Source organism: Crocodylus porosus, unplaced genomic scaffold (genome assembly GCF_001723895.1).
Source record: "Crocodylus porosus isolate Cpor-Errol unplaced genomic scaffold, CroPor_comp1, whole genome shotgun sequence".
NCBI classification, from domain to species: Eukaryota; Metazoa; Chordata; order Crocodylia; family Crocodylidae; genus Crocodylus; species Crocodylus porosus.
In genome coordinates, this window is record NW_017728907.1 from 61661644 (window position 1) to 61684659 (window position 23016).

The 23016-nt window shown below is 38.8% G+C and overlaps 1 protein-coding gene across 3 annotated transcripts in view; it reads left to right on the forward strand.

Annotated features, from left to right (window-relative positions):
- Positions 1-23016, forward strand: part of PDE4B (phosphodiesterase 4B) — a 287515-nt gene that overhangs the window by 228506 nt on the left and 35993 nt on the right. The window contains exon 1 of one of the 3 annotated variants that reach the window (XM_019531588.1): positions 4520-4735. The exons of 1 other annotated variant lie outside the window; for it this stretch is intronic. The gene's annotated coding sequence lies outside the window, so the exon portion shown is untranslated. Of the gene's footprint in view, positions 1-4519; positions 4736-5560; positions 5689-23016 lie in introns of those variants that run through there. One more of the 3 variants, XM_019531587.1, reaches the window with a different exon arrangement.

Genomic DNA, 23016 nt, shown 5'->3' on the forward strand with positions numbered 1-23016 from the left:
TGACCCCAGTACTCTTTCCTGCCATGGCAGGGGGTTGGACTTGATGATCTGCTCAGGTCCCTTCCGACCCTAGAAACTATGAAACTATATGTCAGTCAAAATGAGAATATTATAGGATTTGGCAATTGTTTAAAACAAAGGGCCACATTCATTCCTCGTGGTTTCCAAAGAGTTTCCCTAGTGATGATTTTGGCCAAACATGGAACCAGAGGCATTTCAGCATAAATTATGCTTTTTAAAATGTTTGTCCTTTATTTTCCTGAAAACATATGAGACTTTCAAAAGCCAAAATACTGCCATTTGATGGTGATGTCACTGAAAAATTTCAAACTTTTAAAAAAAAGTCATAAAAGGAAGAGGACTATGTGTTCTTTATCCCAACATCCTATATATTTTGTTCTTGGTATCAATTTAAGTAAATCTGGAAGATCTCCCTTTATGGAGGTGACAGGAACAAATAGATTATTTTAATAAATTAAATAAAACAACCTGAAAGGTTATATATGCAAGAGTATTCATAGATGTAATAAAACTGAAGTTTTCATTGGTTCATTTTTCAAAATTACTCCATAGAATAAAAATATGTAAAGACAGTAAACCTTTTATGTAATATCTATCAATCCAAGAACAACCCATCTGCATACTGCACTGATGTAGAAACTAGTGAATGTGACCACTACTTAGTCTGTACTACATACTTTCTACAATTTTTTCTTGATTTCCAGTGTTAAAACGACCTCATTTTCTGGTGTAGTTTGCCTAGGTTATATTATATCTTTTCCCTTTGAAATGAATAAAGAGAGGTGCATATCTTCAAAGGATCAGATTTTCTGCTTTATTTTCCTATCAATTGCACCAAGGTAATTGAGAAGAAAAGTGGTCCAAATGGATAGAACTTGAGGTTTGATACCCCATCACATTCATTGAGTGAGCTGGGGTGTGAGTTTTAGGGAGCCAGGGGGGACCTTTCTTAATACTGAAGCAAATACAGGGAAAGAGAAAAGGTTTTGCATCTATAAAATGTAAAAAAAAGAGTTCTTTTCCCTTAAAAAGAGAATGACAATTGATTTCTTTTTTGATCACTGCCCATTGAGAATTAGCATATGTGAGCAGACGGAAGGTAAAGAGCTTTCGCCCTTTGTGTCTCTTTAGCATAGATCAGGCGTAATCACAATTCCTATGGTCAGGGAAACGCAGGTTGTATTAGTTATGTCCTGAGGTCTCCTTTTTTCTACTTCCCAAAGGGGAGGGAAAAAGCCAGAGCCATGGTAAGGTCTACTAGCTCATCCTGTTGCCCTTTCCCCTCAACTTCTCATTTAGTTCAGTATAGCTTTACTTTGTCCATCTAGTCTCTGGTCTCCAATTTTATCTTTCTGTTATCTAGGGAGATTAAACTCACAAAGCTGCTAATGATATCTCCCTTGACAAAAAGAGATGAGTTTCTTCTTTTCTTTTGCTACCTTGGAAGCAAAGAATTCACCAGTGTCTTCTTCTTTTTCCATTCTGACCCCTTTTTCCTAGGCTCCTATTACTAAATTTTGTGGTTCTTTTCCTACCTGTTCGATACAGTTAAGAAAATCTTAGGTCATGATTGGTCAACCCGTGCCTCCACTATTGTCACTTCCAATTTTTGGTTATCACATCTGCTGTACCTTCCACTTAAATCCAACATCATATTTGCCCCTATAACTCCTGCTGGCTCAATTCCCTTCACTGGTTTCCACACTAAATCTGAGTTCTTCACTCTCCCTTTCAAAACTTGGCACAACTTCTCTCTCAACTATCTTTCTGTTCCTTTTATGGCACCTCCTATATTCCTCCCAATACTTTCTCCTCCCTTTCGGTCTTAATCCCAAACTTTGCTTTAATCTTTTTTTCTACGCCACATCCTAAAAATAGAAAAGCTCCCCCTCCCTTCAATTCTTTTCTCAGAATCCCTGCCTATTGTTTAGCTTGCTGGTATCAAGTTCTTCTCCATTACTGCCTGATCTTCATATACTTCGTGTTGCACTGAATCAGGTTAAGCTTGCATGTATGTTTGCAAGGGGGAGCATGGACCTATGGAATGCTGTAAATAATAAGTAGAAAGCTAACTGCTCTGAAGCATGGGCAGCAGAGAAAGGATGTTGTAATATTTGAGCTGAAAGATCAGGGTCTCATTGAATAATCTGAACAATTTCCCTATGATTATTTCTTTTATAGAATATTGCAGTTAAAAATGTTACCCATGGCTCACAGGAACACAACATAATTGTAAGGGTCAAACAAAGCTGTGTGTCTCCTGAAGCTATGGGAGGTTTTCCCAACAGCAAGCAGCCTTCTGCTCCCTAAATGTTTTTAGGACTGATTAATTATTGTATTTCCAAACAATTTAATTATACACCTAGCAATATATCTGCCTCTTTCAGTTTGCAGCATGAGGCTTTAGCAGGGTGGGGGTAGCATTTTGTGATGCATCACATAGGCTTTTCAGGGCTCACAGGATTAAAGCTTTGTTAAAATGCCATTCTAGGAGTGGGAGTGAAAAATTGGTATTTCTCCTTGCCTGTTCCTTAGTCTCAGCATTCCTGTACATCTGCACGTTTATCTGCACTTTTCACATGCCTTCACACGAACACAAAACTTGTAAGCTTTCATTTTTGATGTGGGTGTAAAATCTACCCAGACTCATACATAAACATTTGGATGAAAGATAAATGAATGACCGCATGATACTTTCATTTGTACTGAACACAATCCAATTTTTTATACGAATCAAGCTCAAGTTTTTTCAGAGGATCAAAACAAGCTCTTGAATACAAAGCACTGTAAATCTAAAGTAGTTTCATCTGAAGCCAGTTCTGTGATTCCAGACTTATGCTACTCTAGAAGCAGAGTCTGGCTTTGTATGTGGACAATAAAACATTTGGTGTGAAATTCTATGGACACGTCTACACGTTTATTAATGTTCACTAGGTAATGTGCATTAAATCTAGTACCTCCATTGTGAGGTGCTAGAAAAATACACATCAGCCTATCTTAATGCACATTAGCCAAAGAACACAGGTTTTTGTGATGCTTTAGTGCACATTAAAGAAGACAAATGCACATTAAAGTACATATGTAGATGCGCCCTACACATGCATTTAAGTGAGTTGATATGGGTGAGTTTTGCCAGGGTAAGGACTAAAGATTTAGTTCTTTGATTTTGAAAGATCTTATGCAAGTCAAGCAAACACGGTACCTGGCAATTCTAGTAAGGGTGTTCTGTCCACTGTATCCAAGCATTTGGTTCCTAAGTAACTAATTATGTATAATAAAATCAGTTCAGCTACAAATGTAATAGGTTCTGTGTCTATTTAAGAGTCATTTCCAACCTAAAGAATTCTGTGAAAATAATACATCATTTGTTTTTATATATGATTATATTTTTAAAAGATTACATAAAACAGCTTAATGGTTTAATAAAAAACTTTGGCTCTTTGGCAAGCAAGCAGCCTACTTTGTATGAGAAATTCTTATGATTGGGTAAAGTCTAAAATGCTGAAAGAGTAAACTAGTTCTGCTGTTGACAGGAATTAAATATTTGTTCACTGTGTCCCCAGTAAACTTTAAAAGTTGTTCTGCATGAAGAAAGAGACTGACTGAGTAACCTTCAAAAGCCTCTGGTAACACCCTAGCTTTTGTCTGCTGCTCTTAACAGAGCAGTTCGTTCCCAGAAGAAATCCATTTCATATATTCATACTGGCTGGAAACACACACCCCCTGAAAGTTGGAATCATGCATCTTAGTAAGTATTTCAGTTATGCTATTGACGTCAATGCAGTCATTAAATAGATTGCCGGCCCTCCCTTCAGTAACCCTGTGCCAAAGACCTAGAGGCAGACACGTTTTAAAAGAAGAACATTGGGTTTTCGTTTAGCAAACGGAGAGAATAAGGGAAAAGTTTCTTCTGGAGTCACGGTGCTTCGCAATACTGTTTTGTTAATTTCATTTACTTGGTTTATGCGGAGACAAATTGTTGCATTTACTACGATGCTGTTGCTCCGTTACTATGTACATAAACAATTCTAAATGAGACGAAATTTTCTTGTGATCAACTACAGCTGAAAAATGACACCCATTTTACGTCTTACAGCTAGATTTATTTGTATATCGAGTAACATAAGATATTCAAGCAAACCTTTTTAGCCTTTGACTCCAGAAGTTCTTCAAGGATTGATTTCATGACATCTATTTAAAAAATAGCCTTCGTTTCTCCTCAGCAGCCCTCTGACAGCCTCTGAAGACCTACTAGCTAATCATGCTTCCATAGCAACCGATAAAACTGTTTCCCCCTCAGCCACACCTGTGAAGTGTCACATGAGACATTCTACGCATGCTGCTCCCATCAGGCCATCTGTCATTCCTTCGAGTCCAACTACCATCTATGGCAATTGGGCAACCATCAATGATGTCAGAGGGACTCCCCAAGCGTGGTCAAGAAGCCTGTCTATATTTCTTGCGAGGGGTGGGCTCTTTCCCTCCTGACTGACAGATTCATTCATTATGTTAACCAGGGAGATGCATCTTAGAGCTGCCCCTACCCTCTCTGCAGGCACAATTCCAGGATATACAGCTTGAATATTATCAGCAATGGATCTGATGGTCAGGCAAGGGCTTTAAAAAAGAGACATTAAGCTGAAATATTAAGAATATAAAAGATGGTATCCTCAGACAGCTGGAGGAAGTACCTTCCCTTTGCCAAGATAACCAGGTATGTTACAAACAAAAACTGAGCCACCATTTTCTTCAGCCTGGCACTTCCTGGTAAGTGCCACGTTACTGCTTAGCTTCCTGCTAAATAAAGCAAAAAAAAGACTAATCTTCAGGTCTGAAAAGGTTGGTTTCTTCTATTGGCTAATTGCTCACTGCATCTTGCAGCCAGGCGCAAATCCACTGTTTGAAGCTTGCACTATGTTCTGCAGTGTGGGCAATGTGGAGGTGTACAAGGTTCCTAGTGACATACTCTCCAGGTGTCACTTCTTTGACTTGTTACACAGTTTTTGTATAGACTGCATATGGGAAAACATATTTTGGTCTAGTTAAAAATTGTATAGGGATATTAGGTCTTGAATCAGTCAGTTCTTAATTTAATGAAATTTGTATGGCCACATGATGCACAGAACAATGGTAATTGCTGTCAGGGAAGGCAAGGACCATGCATAGCATAGCCAATTAATGTACTTAATCCAGTCCTTATTGTCCTGACAGATATAAACCTGAACTGCAGCAAAAGATAAAGAAAAGCTAATATAAAGCTTTAAAAAGCATATAAGTGGAGGCAAATATCTCATGTGCATGTTAGTGATGAATACAGGCTCTCTCGTTGTCCTTTTGGCTTCAAACTCCATGTCATGATGATTTTCCAGCTGATGAGAGCGAAATGGACTCCTAACAGAGCCCATCAACTTACTTCAACAGCAGCTATAGGCGTCACTGCCGAATGGTCTAAGTTTCTTCTTCCTCCCACTTGGTTGAGCTCACTTGTCGCAACGCTGTGTCCCAGTCAGAGCCTGCACTGGGAGTGTGAAAGGCTGAATCTGAGTATCAGTAATAAGTCTTTCACAGTGTATTGTGCAGCAGTAATCCAAGAACCAGCAGCCTGAGTGGCCTTGTGTAGTCCCAAAGTTTAACAATTTTGTCGTCTGGCAAGATCTGACTCCAAATGTAAGTTGCTTTAATTTAAAAATGTAATGAAATCTAATGTTGTATTTTGACTTTCTGTCATGGCCCAAAACTTTCAGTCCTTAATCAGCAAAAGTCCCACAGACTTTACTCAAGCTTAGCAGGGCCAGTGGAAAGCTGCCTTAGTAAGTAGTGCTGGGCTAGAACCAGAGGGTGAAATCCTGGCCCCACTGAAGTGAATAGGGGTTTTGCCATTGCCTTCCATAGATTGCTGGCCACCCACAGTATTTAAATCCTTCACATAAAATGCTTGTTGTTTCATGATAACTGTTATACAGACCAAATTATTATTACTTATTTTCAGTGTACACAATAAAGGGATTTAATTGAAAGACATTGGTAATTTGCTTTGGTTCTCTATTTATTTGCTAAAATTCCAGCTATCGTAAACTGTATTTTAGATTAATTGTGAAAGCTCCAAAATAGTTGACAAAAGAATTATGGATTAACTGCAATCACTGTTCCAGTCACCTAATATTTAATTATCATTATTTTCTCATCACCCCGTGATATGAAAAGAATTGTTTGGCAATAAATGTAATATGTCATTGTACTACTGTTAAAGACATGTTAAACTTAATAGCTGACCATGCATTTTACCTAAACATAGCTTCTTGTGTTTACAGATGATAAGCTGGCCCTAAAGGCACTTAGGATGCTGGTTTTGTTATCTCCCCTTATGGAAGTCATGATTAATAATGACTTTCTGTTTATTAGCAAGAGTTTGTGTAAGATTCCTAAGTATAAGCTTCATTAGAAATATCTAGAAATTTATAAAAGCAATGTGTATTAAGATAGTTAGCTGATACATTTAGAAATGTAAACAAGTTATTATAAAATATATATTAATTCTTGAAGACATTATAAATAATGGGCCTGCCCTGTCTTTATAGGATCCACTAATAACTATAGGGTATAAAACAAACAGAACACAAACGGTGCATGTGGATGCCACTCACAGTGTTTTTGCATATACCACGGTGTGTATTTGCTGAGCCCAGGGCACAAAAATTGTATTGTTGACTGAAGTAAGTGCCGGATTGGACACCGGTGAACATTTTTATTTAATATTTATTTGGGTCCTGGTCATGCTGTGGGAGTCCCAGCCAGTGGTTCAGAACACTATTGTGCTATGCCACAATCTATTTCTGTATTTATTTTACACTTAAGTAAAAGCATAAACTAAAGCAACAAGTCCCCATTATTGTGCTCTAACACAAAAGTAATACTATGAGCCCAGCATGAAAAATAATGATTTTAAACAGGAAATCAGACAACGACCAACAAAAAGCTCCTTTGCTTCCTCCAAAACTTCTCTCAAACAGGTACTTTTGTAGCCAGCCATAAATACTAAATACAGACTACTTCAGACCAAGGAAAGAGCAAGTTCCTGTGTCCCCAGCCCCCCCATAGAGAGTACCCTGCCAGCCACCCCCTCTATGAGCTGGCTCCAGATTGACTAACCACAGTGGTGGAGTATGTGATTTTCTCTCGGGCAGTGTTTTTCAGAAGATTCTCACTATCTTAGCACTAATATAAAAAATACTTAAATCACATTTTACCTTTGGCCTATTTTGGCATTGACAGCTACACAGTAATTCACAGTCATAAGGCTAGCACCTGTACTTGTAATGGGTTTCTTTGAAAAAATGTAGTACTGTTGAGGTGTTTATAAAGCTTTCAGTTTCCTGTCCTTATCCGCCTCCTTTTTTTCAGTTATCTTATACAAAGTAACCAGAAATATTATGCTTCAAAATTAATGTTGTCCACAATACAGGTAACCTCCTCTAGAGGAGTTTTTGCACTGTACCTGAAAGAAAGTTGTACAACTGTTTGTTCCCCTGAAGATACCCCAAAACTTAATTCAATGTGTCCAGCTAAGTTGATCCAATGAGAGAAAATTTTTAAGTAAGTAAATATTCAGAATACGATGAGGCATTAACGAATAGATCACTTTTAATAACAGCACACATTAAATGCTGGCGTTTATGGATATTTTTTTCGTTTTCCCTGTCAAAGAAAGAACTTCAGGAGAGAAATCTAGATAGAAGTTTCCAGCTTTAACTAGAGTAATCCTGTATTGCAGCATAAATGCTTAATGCCTCATGGTCCGTATCCAAACCTTGTCAAAAGTGTATGTCAGGGCTCCATCCTAATTCAGACATTTGGAGTGGATATTTCCCTACACTCTCATTGCTTAAATGAAGCAGACTTTTAGCAGCTTTTCAGCTTTACATGGCACTCTCTGCAGCTTCTAAACATTTTCAGCTAGTTATAGGTAGTCAGCACTATCTAGGTGGCAAAGCTGAAGAACCAGCACCCAGATCTTACATTGGAAACAAATAAAAGAGGAGACCATCATACACTACTAATCTTGCTGAGACGACCTTAGGAAAACCATCAAGTATGGTCAACTTTGTATGTTAGCAAAAAGTCTCTTACTGTGAAGGAAAACCATGTGCAATATAAAGTCCGAGATTCCCTGTGACAACATAAAAAATTGCTAAATAAGGCGTTTAGCTATTCTTTTAAATAATATAAAGAGCAACACTGCAAACATCCTACAGTGGGCATTAACACTATGAATATTTCAGTTCCATCCATTTATGATATTTTACCTGAGATTGGCAGCAGGGATGACAACAACTGTGCTCATTTTTCAAGTTGATTGTTACCCGTGGGAGATGAGTGCCTATGTTTCAGGACCTTCAAGCCCAAAGCTTCTCTTATTTATGCTGACTGCAGCAATCCAGCAGGCCTACACCAGCTGTATGCCCCCTGGCACTTCTTTGGTCACGGATAATCCTCAGCTGCACCTTCAAGGCAGCTTTCTGGGTGCTTTATACTAACTCAGGAGCACAGAAAACAGCCAGACCCAGAACAAGGATTAAGCTCATAGTGTTGACGACAGCATCAATACAGAACTCAAACCTCCAGGTTTAATCACCTGGCAGTTAGCAACTATTTAGATGTAAGAAGTACATGGAAGTCAGCAATAATGTGCTTGTCTGGTATTTCTATATATTACCAATTTTCCTTCCTCCTTAAGCATGCTTTTTAATAAAAGCCCACAGTAAATTATCCCCTAGTGACTAATTAATTAACAGTTTATTTACTTCATTCTTGCTGAATGTACCTGGCTCGTGGATGTAAATGTATTTAGACTGGGGGACAACAGGTATTCTAGTTACGTTCTAGATGCTAGCATGCGATTCTACTGTATAAAAAATAATACCAACTAGCTGCTGCACAGAAGTAGGTAAAGAGATCAGCGCATGAAGGGATTAACTTGGAATACTGAAAACTGCAAATTATCATCATCCTTTTGTGCCCCACCTTTTCTGTTATTTTGTGATTTTGAAGATTACCTTGCAAAGCCCTTGCATACACATGAACAAACATAAATGATAGCAGGTCACAATCACATCCATTAAACCACAATCATTGAGCGAGACAGATTAATAACAATGAATAATGCAATGAAGAATTTAGCCCTATTTTCTGATATTGCATTTTTTTAAACGGTCAAACTAGGGACACGTCTTCTGTAAAGGTGTAGAGCTGTAGGGTACAACAAAAATGAATAGCGAGATCTATTTCATATAGGAAGATAAAGTTATAGTGATGTTAGAAATATAGCTTAACCTGCAAGATATTTTCCTTACATATCAAACCTGGAAGCTCATTCCTTTTCATTCAGATATCTTTTTTTTATTTGTTGTGCTTTCCTGAATATCACCGCATCAATTTCTGATGTATTTCTAGTGTTGTTGCATACAGTGAGCAATATGCATACTACTAGAATACTAGCTGTTACAGCTCAATAGATGAGTAGATGGGGATTGCTCAGAATATCACTAAAAAATCAAATATGTGAAAAGACCATCCCAGAAATATACATTATACCTGATTGCCTGTTACAAACATAAGTAACTATACCTCTGGATTTCAACCACAAGATAATATTCATAGTAGTTTATTTTAAAAGACCACATAAGAACAAGAAGTCCAAATCAGGTGAATCAGTAAAGTGGCCTTTCTTCCCCCTGGCATACAGAGAGTCCTCTATTCTAAGAAAACAGATTAAAATTCCAAACTAAGATTTTTTTTAAATCTTCTGTCTTCAAATGTATTACCTTCAAGAAATTACATTTCGCTATGAAAACATCTGTGATATTTTGTAATTAAATATACTTTCAGTGATTGGCATGACAGCTCAGAGCATATATCACCACAGGAGATCTATGTGCTCAATCTTGCCAGCAGTTAATCCAGGGTGTGGTGCTTATTTGCATGAAAGTTCAGGGCCTTTTGAAGGACCTGAATATTGAAATTGATTTTGGAGGTCACTTACATGAAGCCTGCAAAAGCTGAAAATGTTATAAATCCAGTGTGTCAACCATCCCAGAAAAAAAACCTATCACCTGCCAATAACTTTGTAGTGGAACTACAGATCTAATTAAGAGTGGGTAGAGGATCCACAATTGCAAAAAAAGCTAAAGTATCCATTGTGCTAGCCAAAGCATGTACCCACTCCATTTCTCTACCAGAAAAAAACTCAACTGGATAATTATTTTTAACCGATGCACAACCTCTTGAAATTCTCACCTGACCTGATTTAATACAGTGTGATCTATGTGGTATGGTGCGGTGTGTGGCCCACTCTTACGGCCCTGGGAGCCTGTGGCCCATGTGGTGTGTAGCCAGGGGGACTGAAGCCCCCAGCTACTCTGAAGTTAGACATCCCTGAATTAAGTAAAACGCTAAAGTCTCTGTGATCTGATATCTCTTCATTTAAGCCAGAGAAACCAAAGCTGTAATCTGAACTCCCTTGAGTTTTAAGTAAAATTGGAGTTTTAAGTAAAATTGGCGTTTTAAGTAAAATCAGAGTTTTAACACCATGGCACTGTTCTTAACCTAGACTAGAGACTTTCATCATCTGAAGTATTTTTTAAATTTCAATCCAAGCCCTGTTGAAATTAACAAGAGTCTCTTAGTTGATTTCAGCGGGATTTGGATCAGAATGTCAGAGTAGTGAGTGCCATCCTGTCCATCTTTGAACACTCTGCAAAATAGATATATGCATGTTCTGAGCTCTTTATCTGGGGGCTAAAAAAATGTTGAGCACCAGAATATATCTGTCTCCAGGAACTCATTTGATATAAGCACTTATTTCATTATAAAATGTCATTCTGCCAGACCATTTGTTTCTTTGAAGTCACCCTGAAGGGGTCACCACCTGGACTATCAGAGTAACATTCTGCACTACTTCTATTAGAATTCATAGATGGGCACTCCTACTAGTCATATTTGTCTGTCTGTCTTGTGATTGAGACAGAAATCAACCTAGTCAATGAAAGATTCAGCCTGATCAGTAAAATGGTAACATGTCAAATCATGCATTTTCTCCCTGAGATAAAGTTAGACCAGAGCAATCTTTCCTTTTAAATCAACAGGCCAAGATTAGGCTCTGTCCTTGTTTACTATTTCTGCTTCTCCCCATCTATTGACCAAGGTATTTCTAGTAGCAGGCAAATCCCGTTCCCTGATACCCCTATGATATCACTGCTAAGTGACATTTGACAAAATGTTTCCTGCATTTTGTTACTTCCATTTGGCACTATGCAGCACTGTCACTTTCCCTTCTGATTTGTGGCATCTACAATATATTGTTTGCTGTGCTTGGCTATGCATGGGGGAGAAGCCATTGTAAGAATGATAACTGCATTGTGGTAGCTATTCTATATCTATACCACAGTTAAGAATAAAATAGCTCTTCCATGCTAACTCTCACTCTTTTCAGTCCTTCCTAATTTTCTTCCATTATCACTTGAAATGAAATGCTTCATCATAAACTTCAGCCCAGAAATGAGTTCTTTGGGAAAGTTTCATAAACATCAATTAACTATCCATGTTTTGAGAGTGTGGATTAAAAATAAAAGGTAATTCTGTCTCAAATATGATAGAGTAAAATTTGCCTTTTATAGCAATAGCTAAACAATGTACAACACTGTTGCTTCCGTGAGTTTATAGATTAAGCAAATGCATAATGCCTCTGCAAGAACCAATGCTAATTTTACTTTTATAAAGATCTGAATTTCTACCCAACAGTGTGTTTAAATCTTGGTGTTCTGCTACATAGGTTTTTTTGCATTTTACGTGTTTGTGTATATAAAATATAGCATTTGCATGATAGTGAACAAAAACAGATTAGTTTGCCAAACAATTACATTTAGGACTAAGCTTTTTAACAGCTACTTTCCAAATTGTAGTAAATGCTTCATTTCAATGGAGAGGTGATTTTAGTATGCTTTATTTTGAAGTTGAGAATTATTTAGCTATTTTAGGGACTGATAAAGCAAAAAAAAAACCCTGTGCCTAGTATAAAAATAGTTTCATCCATTCTTTTCCTATAAATGTTGACACGTGTCATACAAATGAAGAATGCACATGACTAAATTAGTTTGAGAGCAATAAAGTTTTAGTTGCACAGTGGCCACCTGTTAAAATGACTGATTTGTGTATATTCTAGCTAATCCTCACAGGATGTGTAAACTGTGGTCTACAGTGGACTTGTTTCTGAGAAGGAGGTTTTCCTTCTATGATTAGACTTCCGATCTACTACACGCTAATATAATGTAGCAGACTTGCCAACACCGCCTTCATTGGCATTACCAACACACAGCATTTCAGTGGGTTTGCATGTAGAGGTTGATTTGTAGCTTCAGCTTGTCTTCTAATGGTCCATCTCCTCAAAATGCCTCCTTAAATTATATTAGAGTGTTGGACAGGCCCTATAGCTGTTGTTCTTCCTCCCCACACTGGGGATTTTCTGCTGTTATAGTGCAATCAAAGCCATGCCTTATGCTGCATTACTGCCCAGTAGGGGGTGGTTCTCCTGGACATCCACTCATATAAACTCCAAGCCATAACTTATTTTGTTTCATTGGTTTGTTATCAATAAGCCTGCATTTGCCTACTAGCTTAATAATGGCTATATTATACACTGCCATCACCTTTGTCCACCCTAATACTGCTGCTTATTAGCTGGGATTCCATTGCAGGTCTGGAATTGAATTGGTGATAGATCTGGCGATATAGTTAATAATATGACTGTTGAATGGCTGGTGAGCTCACTTACCTCCCTTACACAGGGGACTCTATAATGTAGCTTCACAAATTGTGTAAAGAGAAGGAAAAATTAATGCTATTTGTATTGTGATTGGAAAGGGTAAGGAGCAGGGTTGCTCAAAGAATATGGACCTGCTCTACAAGTGCTTAAACATTGTGACCCCTCTCTTTTCCTAGCACATACTTTGTTATGTTATCTTTGTATGAGCTGTAAGCCTCCCAACTGTATTAAAATCAGGCGCAAGAGAAAACTGTGGGCCTCAAATGTCTGTGGACCCTGCGGTTGTAGGTTGTTTCTAATTTTGCTCACTTTCCACCACATTGTTAAAAGGCTGATCTCTTGTTAAAAGTGGCATTTAAGTATTTGGGGTGCTTATACACGTACATCAAGGCTGCTCCCATGTGCTGTAATTACAGTGCACCGGAGCAGACTCCAACATTGTTGAACATGGGCAGTCACTTTCATTCTCTCCATTGCTAACAGTTCCTGCCATTCAATTTCCAAATTTCCTTTTTCTAAAGGCAAGAAAAATGAGGCTACAGCAACATCGTTACCTTGAGAGTTTCTTTAATATTTTGAAGTTAATATTTAATAGCACAAACAGGAATATATTATTAATACTGTTATAAAAGCTCTTAGCAACATAGCCATGGGAATGGGCTATAGGAACACTAACTTGTAAAGTTTCTTGCCCTTGACAGCATTCTTGTGGTGTGGACAGAGTGGATAATGCATCACCAAGAGAAAATGTGTGCACACAATGTGGAACAGAGAGTGTATGGATGATGGCACAGTTGCCAACTCTTGTGGTATTTGGGTGATCCTCCAAGAATCCTTGCTCCTTAAGACATGCAGTTGAATGAGAATATCAGCTGTTATTTTTTTAAAAAAGCACAGGCAGAATCTTGTGAACTACCAAAATGTAGCTGAGAGTAACCCTTAGTAACCCGACTGTGTTGGAGAGATTCTGTTAGCTTCACTGGGCAGGGAAGCACCTGTATTATGGGAATAGCATTTAAAGGTCCCTAGAGGGTGATCCTATCCCTATAATGGAGGCATTTATGAACCCAGAGCAGGTATTAGAATTAATCTTGTAACATAGATTGGTAATTCAGAGTTAGTTTCCAGCCGCACTTTGTGTCTTTACTAGGTGAAATAGAAATATGCCCAATGTTTCTGGCCTATGTGGTTGAAGGTAAAACAAACACAAAAAATAAATTGTGATTTTTTTTTTTTCCGTGTGTAGAATTGACAGAACTGCAGTGGAAGGCATTTGGAAAACATTTTCTTTTTGACAGTCTAATGAATCACTACAGTTGTGCCCATGACCCTTTGATTTTGATTTTGATTCCTGTCAATGCTTAAATCAGTCTATTGAGTGAAATTAAAGGATGTATTTTCTGGATCTGGTAGAAAAATGACTGTTTTCAAGGATATGGTGTTCTGCCCCTGAATAGTCCATAAACACAATAAGAGGATAAAGTAGTCAAATAATTCATTAGGAGCATTGCCTAGTTTAAATACGTAAATTATATATACACCCTCTGTAAACACATCCAAATATTGTTGAAGGCAATGAGTGAAGGGTTGACAGCTTGCATTACGTCTCTGTTCTGTCATTTTTTTTGGTGTAGCATTTGTTGATATACCTATTCTACTGAATCTGAAATGCACTCATTTCTGAGGACGATGCTAGAACTGAGTTGTAATTATTACTGGGCAAAACAATCCTTCTCTTGTTTTAAGTAAGGGTATTTAGCTGTGATTCAGTTTCCTTTGTTGAAAGTGAACTGCAGGCTTTATCATATGCACATGTTTGGATTTGGATTTAATTGACTGCTAAACTCAACCCTGCCCATGCACTGTCAGGTAATATGAGACACCCTTATCCTTTTTGACTCACGTGTCTGATATGCATCGTGACTTCCATGTACGCTGACTTCTATGTGAGCTGAATCATAAAATAAATGGCACCTGATGCCTAAGGCTTTGCAAGGAGAAATCTTTTTTCTCTGGGTGTTTGTATCTCCGAGAGAGTCTGACACATGGACAGTGTATGTAAGCAGAACCATCAATATTTAAAAGCATTTTGATATTCCCCATAACATCCTTACCTGTTGGGTAGCTTCTTATGGACCATGGCCCAACCATTATCAGTCCAGGTTTAAAGACTGTAAATAAAATCTATACGAAATAATGTCTGTATTTTTCACAAAATAATAGCCCTTTTTTTCAAGTGATTACAAGAAAGCCATCCCTCTTTCTTGTTAACCTTTTCTTATATTTAGCTGATTTCTTCAGAGATGCTGTAAACATGAATTGTGTTTCCCTGGGGCTGAAGCCTTTTGCTATACATTGAGTATATCTATAGCACTTCTGTGGTGCTCCCTGTGTCCCCACATATCCATTCCCACTTCTCCTCTGTCCAACGTGAGGATAACCCTGTACAGCCTATTTTGAGATCTGTCCCCAGCATGCTTGAAAGTGGGCTCGAAGCCTTCAGTTCCTCATTTCTGTGTTTTGCAGATGCAACATGGAAGAAGGTGAACAGGGCTGTACTTGGTGATATTTGCAGGAGCACCATGGAAGCAATATTGACATGCCTCCTGAATGAGTAAATCTTATATTATATATTGACACCCTTTTCTGAGTGTGTTTTTAAAATATACTGTCATAGGTATGAAGAAGTAAACTTTTCAAAAGTGCCTAAGTCAGTCATGCCCCAGAGCAAGGGTGGCTAAACTCCAGCGCACATGCCACATAGCAGATCAGGAGGGTCCCTCCCTGCCCCTAACAACTATGAAACTATGGAGCAGGGAACACTGTGGTAGATAGGGCAGGGAGCTGAAAGCGGAGCAACAGATCAGGCCAGGTGAGGGGACTGGAGTGATACTCAGGGAGAGTATGGGTTTAATTTGTGGCACACCTGCCAAAAAGATTGGCTGTAGAGCCCCACTGACTTTCAGTGAGAAGTAAGGTCTTTTTAACAAAATTCTGTTTTCAAAAGTGACTTGAGCATTCAGGAGTCTACGGTTATGTTTACACTGTAGCACAATGTAGAGATACCCGAGTTGGCTTTACACTGGTTAGCTCAGGTAGAGGAAGCAGCACGGAGTTCAGCATGGGCGCATTGCTCTGATTCCCTGCTACACTAGCGTGCTTGGGTACACTCCAGTACAGCTTTCCAGTTAGTCAGTTTTGAATGTGGTACCTAGGCTTCTAGGTTGTTTCCTTGCTGTTGAAAATTTGACAGCCTGTGTATTCTCTGGTTTCTCCATGGTAGTGATTTTCACCATTTAAATCTTGTGCCAGTCTTCAGTGCCCATGAAGGAAAAAAGGCCTTTTAACACAAAATTGAACTATAGACTGGGTCAGGAGAAAGTATGTGTTCCCAGCTGTGTTTAATTCTAAGGGTTCATTATGCATTTAAAAAAAAATACTGGGCAGTTTTAGCATAGTATAGGCAAAGAGTACTCCAGAAAATCTGTTAATTCACTAATGGTTTCCCAATCACTAGTGTGAATCAGCATATAGTGTTCTGGCTATGAAGTGTGCATGTTGAATACCTTGCTACAGTGAGTATATGTGTGTGGTTGGGCCACAGGGTCAAGACAAGGTTTTGTTTGTTGAGCAAGCTGAAAATGAAGCTAAATCTTATAGCAGGCCTTCAGTTTGTTTCTAATGTGTGAGCTGCTGTTGCACATATTTGAACTGTGTGAAGGAAAATATACATGGGAAAGGCTATCATACATTTTGAAGCAGCTTATAATTATAAATAGTTGCAGTTTATCTGAGTCAGAATGTAATTAAAATTAACAACCCAAAAGGTGTTATAATGGCATAATAAACAATTTAGTATTGACTTGCAAAGAAGATATAGCATAAATGTTTCGAGAGCCATTATAAATTGCAAAGTACACCTTTTAAATCTCCATATTGGAAAACAGATTTTGAGTTCTAACACACAACAATTTTGACATTTGAAAAAAAAATGAATCTTGTACATCACAAATTGTTAGGTAGGTTTTTGTATTCAGAGTTATATGTGCCTAAAATTTAAATTTAAGGTTAAAATCCTGTGCAGTGTTGGGGCCTAAAACTTTGATTCATGGGGATGTAGATGTCACAGCCAAAAATTGATTTTGTGAAACTCCCTGTAACTATTTACAGATATGGTTTTGCATCTGCAGAAATGGAGGCCAGTGTCATAGCAAGATTCTTGGTAAGAAAATAACAGTGAAATCGGATGGTAAATGCCTGAGTCATGTTAAACACCCTGTTTGTAGTGCTATGTAAATGCAGATACACTGCTTCCAGTTTAGGAGGTAACTTTTGCGAAGCAACACCATGCATTTGAGTGTGCCACTGTTTGGCACAGTAAGTTTACAGTATATCAAGGAGAGGGGAGAATAGGCCTCTCCTTCCTATCACTTTAATTCCATGTCTGAGCTCCAGCGAATCAACATTTCCCATGACCAGGGATCCAGGTTTTCCACTTCTTGGGGACAATAGAAAAAAATGGCTTTTCCCTTTTAATAGAGGAAAACGCGGATTTTTCATTTTAATGAAGAAACACAGATTTTCTACTTTTGCAAAGAGGTCTCTGCAGCCTGGCAGAGTTCCAGCTTGCAAGGGGCTGGGGAGTGGGAAAGGGCAGGGAGGGAAGGAGTTGGGCAGGGCTGGGGCTGCTGCCCAACTGGGGCAGTGCATGGGGTTTGGGACCCAGGGCTGGATGTGCAGCCACAGGGCCCAGGTGGGGAGCAGGATGGAGCTGTGGGCAGCTCATCTGGGGGGTGGGAGAAGGACTGGCGCTCCACTGCTGTGTGCACTCCTGGGGGAGCAAGGGGCAGGGAGCACCTCGCTATGGCAGCATGGAGCTCCCAGTGGCAGCAATGAGCTTCCCCCTTGGCTATACTCTCCCCTGCAGGTCCCGCTTGTTGGGCCATAGAAGCCCTGTGGGGAGGGCAGCAGGACAGGGAGCCTAAGCCTGCAACTGCCCCCACCGGACGGGTTCTGCTCTGGCTGTGCCGCCCGTGTGGGAGGGGGAGCCAGGATCCGTGCTGCACTCCACCGCAGCAGCTGCTGAGCAGCCAGGGCGTGGGCGCTGCTGCGGAGGTAGCAGGCTGCAGACCTGGTCTCTGGTCCTGTAACCCTGGCAGCTGGGGGTCCTCTCCAGGAGGGCTGGGAGGGGTAGGGAGGCTTCAGGGGGAATGAGGGGCACCGTCAGGCCCAGGGGGCTGTGGGCGGGGAGTGAGGGGCACCAGCAGGGGTGGGAGGGCTGTGTCTTGGGAGTGAAGGGCCTGGCCTGCATCCTGGTGAGTGAAGGGAGCAGGGGGAGCTCTGATTTTCCATGATAAAAATCCCAAAATCAAATACCAACATTTATAGGTATTTAGGATTTATTTTATTGTAGTGATTGAGGCACTGGTAGGCTTCCAAATTGCTTTAAACTTGTAAATATATCAATAAAACATTGAGTTCAATTGATACCTCTCTCTGTCTCTCTCTCCCTCTCTCTCTCTCTCTCTCTCTATATATATATATATAGTGGCATTTCATTTTAATTATGGATTCTGAGGTTTTTAATCTGAGAATTTGCAGTTTTTCAATAGAGAAAACAAGGAGAAATAAAAAAGAGCCAATTCTCTCCTGAAGTGAAACTGAATGTGCAATGTATATCTAAATAAATAATGGGAAGTTTAGTTACTAGATGAAGCCTGTATTTTTATTTTTTATTTCTGCTCATGACATTTTGGCTTTTCCACTTTCTTCCTGAACCAGCATGTTCAGGGTCAGGTAAATTTAAAGAAATCTCTTAAGAGTTAGTTGGGTTTGCTTGAACCACAAAAGAAGAAAAATCACTTCAAGTTCAATCGGGTGTTCAAAGTTGGTTTTGGATCATTTTTTTTTTGCTTGAGGCTGCTACTGTGAAAGGCAATATTAACATTTCCATTCATTCCAGGTATTTATTTCATCAGGGAGGAATCAGGGGCTGCTTGTTAATGAGAAGAACCACTCCTGGAAAAAAGGGAAGTTATCCAATAGCTTTTAAATATTTAAAAAGGTTAAAAGTCCCATTTTCCTACCCAGATTTCAAGTTGAGAAAACTACAGTCATTAGCCAATACGTGAAGAGACTTTTTCTGAAATGTACTTTTAAATCACTTTTAAAGAACACAGCAAAAGCAACACAGTACATTTTATTCTGACTACATGTTTACATTAGAAAAAGAACAGAGTGTTTTCAACAAAAATATAATTTTTTTCAAGAGTGACACATCTTTTAATTGTATTAAAGTACAGTGGGGTGGGAGACTTTTTAAAAAGGTGAATGAAAGAAATGAGGTGGGGGGGGGTTTGAAAGCAGGGAGTTGACAGTTCTACAGTCTGACTGGGCTGACGACAGTCACTTACTGTAATGAAAATTCACCAGAATTGTAATACAGGGCTCTGAAAATAAAAAGTTTGATATCGGTACCATGTGTTGTTGCAAATAGAATTAAAAAGGACTTCTTGTAGATATTTGCATTATAGATACTTGCCATTATTATATTTGGAAAATGATTTAACATACAGCACTGGAACAAATTACGGAAACGTCAGCTGGAGTATGGAAATAAACTTACTGGCAAGAACTTGATTATGCAACATCAAGATCCAAATATAAACTGAATTGTATGTGGTATGATATTCCACACAATTATACCCAGAAAGTGTACAGCTGCCTTGAAACGTGACTTTAATTTTTTTGTATGGAGGAGGTAGTAAAATCACTTTAGGGGAGAGCTGGACTGGAAATTCAGTCATGGTCCATGGTCAGTGGGAGATTGTGGGAAACAGATTGATGTCAGTGGGAGATTCATACAAAGATCAAGGGACGAACACAGACTTCATCTAGTAACTAAACTTCTCGTTATTATTTATTTAGCTATGCACTGCACATTCAATTTCACTCCAGGAGAGAATTGGCTCTTTTTTATTTCTTAGCAGTTTCAGCTCTTTGATTCTCTTCCCTCCTTCTTTCTTTGTCTGTGTGGGTCTTCTCTATTCTTCTTCTGTACTTTTATCCTTTCTGCACCTGTAAAAGTTCATCCCTGGAGGGTTTCCTGTTCTCTGATTTATATTGGCTAAAATGTACAGTGGTGGAGCAGTTAGCACTGACATTGAAATATCGTATTTTAGAATTAGAGGTGATTCTCCAGTGAGATTAATAGGGGCAGATAGAATGAATTGTTTCAAGCAGTCTACAGACCCATGCAGATAACATGACATCGTTTTACACTTTGTCTACATTTGACTAATTATATTTGAGATACAGAGGATTAGAAATCTTTAATTTTTAAATAAAAACTTAGATTCAGCAGACTCCATCATGTAAGCTATAAACATATATGTGTACACATGCACACGCACACATACACCCATGTGGGTAAGGTCCAGCCCACAAGTCATATTGGACACCAGTTACAAAACACTTCTTTTGTACAGGAGAGTTCCCTTCCTCATACAAAATGATATTAGTTTTTCTTTTTTATGCATTCTTAATTAACATTAAATATTTATCTGGTATGTGTCATTTTACTTAAAAACTACAATTTATCTTGTTAAATGAAGATGTTTTCATATTTTGTGTTCAGTAGAGCGTTTCTAGAGCAGTGGATTAGCAGAGTGCACTTGCTTGAAAGGAGTCAGTCATTTGTGACGATTCTTTGTGACATCTATGTGCTATTGTGCAATCGCCTAGGGAAATATAAAGTGGGGAGAGGGTGTAAGATAAAATGATCATCTTAATCTATCACTAGTTCTAATTATTTATTATTTAGCACTAACAGGCTACTGAGAACATATGGGGAAATGCCCTCTGCCTTGCATAGATGTCTTCCCAGTCTTAAAACATATATTATCCAGACTAATAGTATATCAGCTGATGAGAGACAAAATATAAGCATTAAAAAAATCTCTTTTGTCTTTAAAAATCAGTTTAATTAAATCTGAGATTTAGAACAACTTTCACTCCTCCCATAATCCTCCAGTGCCTCCTCTGGGGTTGTGCCCTCCTGCAATTTCCTCCACTCTGTGGCTGAAGAGCTTCAAGACAGTCCCCAGCCCCCTGCCTGCCACCTTCTACCGCTAGCTGCAGTAGTTTTATGTCAGCTCTCACAAACAGTCCTGTTAGTCACTAATCATCCTCATTATAATTATCTGACTATTTCATGCTTGCACTGCAGAGCAGAATTAAGTTTTGGGCACCCTGACTGTATTGTACCTTACCATATTTTGATTGCTTTCACATTTACCTTTGATGCTGAATTCCCAGAGTTTGTTACACTTCTTCCCCTGCAATTAGAATGCATCCATCGTGCCTTACTGTCTATTTACTGATATTGACTCATTACTGTATTTTAATGTAGTATTTTCTTATTTGTTTGTGTTTGTGAAATTAAATGTCTTGCACAAACAAGGGCATTGCAACCTGAGGTTTTTTTATGTGAAGATATGTGTTATTAACCTGCCATTTAGTTTTTTTATAATTTTTATCACATAGATTCATAGAAATTAAGGCCTAGAAGGGACCTTGAAAGATCATCAAGTCCAACCCCCCTGCTCTGGGCAGGAACACTGCTGAGATCAAATGATCCCAGCAAGGTATCTGTTCAGTCTTCTCTTGAACACTTCCAAGGTTAGGGACTGCACCACCTCCTTGGGAAGTCTGTTGCAGATTCTGGTCACCTTTACCATGAAGTTCTTCCTTGAATTCAGCCTGAAACCATCCTGTAACACTTTATGGTCATTGTTCCTTGTCCTTCCCTGGGGGTCCTAGTGAACAGTTTTTCTGCCAGATCCTGATTTTCACCCCTTACATACTTCTAAATGGCCATGAAATCCCCCTCAGTCTTCTTTTCCCCAGGCTGAACAGTTCCAGATCCCTTACTCTTTCCTCATAAGGTTTGTCCTTCAAGCCCTTAATTATTCTTGTGGCCCTTCTCTGGACCCTTTCCAGATTCTTCATGTCTTTTTTGAAGTGTGGCACCCAGAACTGGGCACAGTACTCCAGCTGGGGTCTCAGCCAGCACCATGTAGAGAGGAAGTGTCACTTCCTTCGCCCTACTTAGGAGATATTGGCTAATGCATCCCGATATGCTATTAGCTCTGTTGACTACAGCGTAGCACTGGCAGCTCATATTCATTCTGTGATCAACCATAACCCACATTTTTCAGTGCACTATGAGTGATCTTAATTTGGAGGACTGTGGGGCAGGTAGAGCTACCTTCAGGGAATACGATGGCTTTTCACACTGATAGAAGCCATGCTTGTTCCTTGTGGCAGCTCAATTCCTTTCATGTTGGAACAATGAGAAATAATGGCTCTTTTGAAAGAGACCATCTTGGGGACTCTTGCCTGCGTGCCACTGAGCACAAAGAAAGATGGCAACCATTTTCAAAGACGGTAAGATTCCTCCCTCCTTAATTATTTATAAATATTAATTATTGGCATCTGCTATGGAAGAAAATTTTAGTTACGAAAAATAATGGCCAAAAAAAGAACATGGATTATTTCAGAAAATTAGAGGTCTGTATTATTCCATTCTTAAGATCATTTGGGCCAAAACATGGAGAAATGCAGCATATCAAATTTCCTCAAGGACCAATTTCCAACTCATTTTAACCCCAGCTAACTAACCGATACACCTGTAAATTTTCAGAAAATCCATGATGTATTCAGAGCAAGTGCTTTAATTTTGAGGAACATGCACATTATTTCTCATTATACATGGCAAAATGGCTGAGGTGAAAATTTGGCCTTAATAATAAATGCGTAGCTAGTACTTCCATAATATTTTTGTTAGTGATCTGAATAAGGTGGTGCTCAATGAGGTGGCAGAATGGCAGATAACAGAGAATTATTCAGATCAGTCAAGAGTAGGAGACTCTAAGGAATTTAAGAATATCTGGCAAAACTAAGCAGCATGTAAGCAGAATGTGAGATCAAATTTGATGTAACATGTAAGGTAGCATTTTGTAAAAAAAAAAAAAAAAGTTACATTACGTGTGTAATTTTAAACACCATCTCTAAGATGAAGACTTAAACTTAGTATGGATATATCAGTCAAATGATTTGACTCATCTTCAGCACTGTCAAAAAAATATCCTGTTAGGCTTATTAAGAAAGGGATCAGA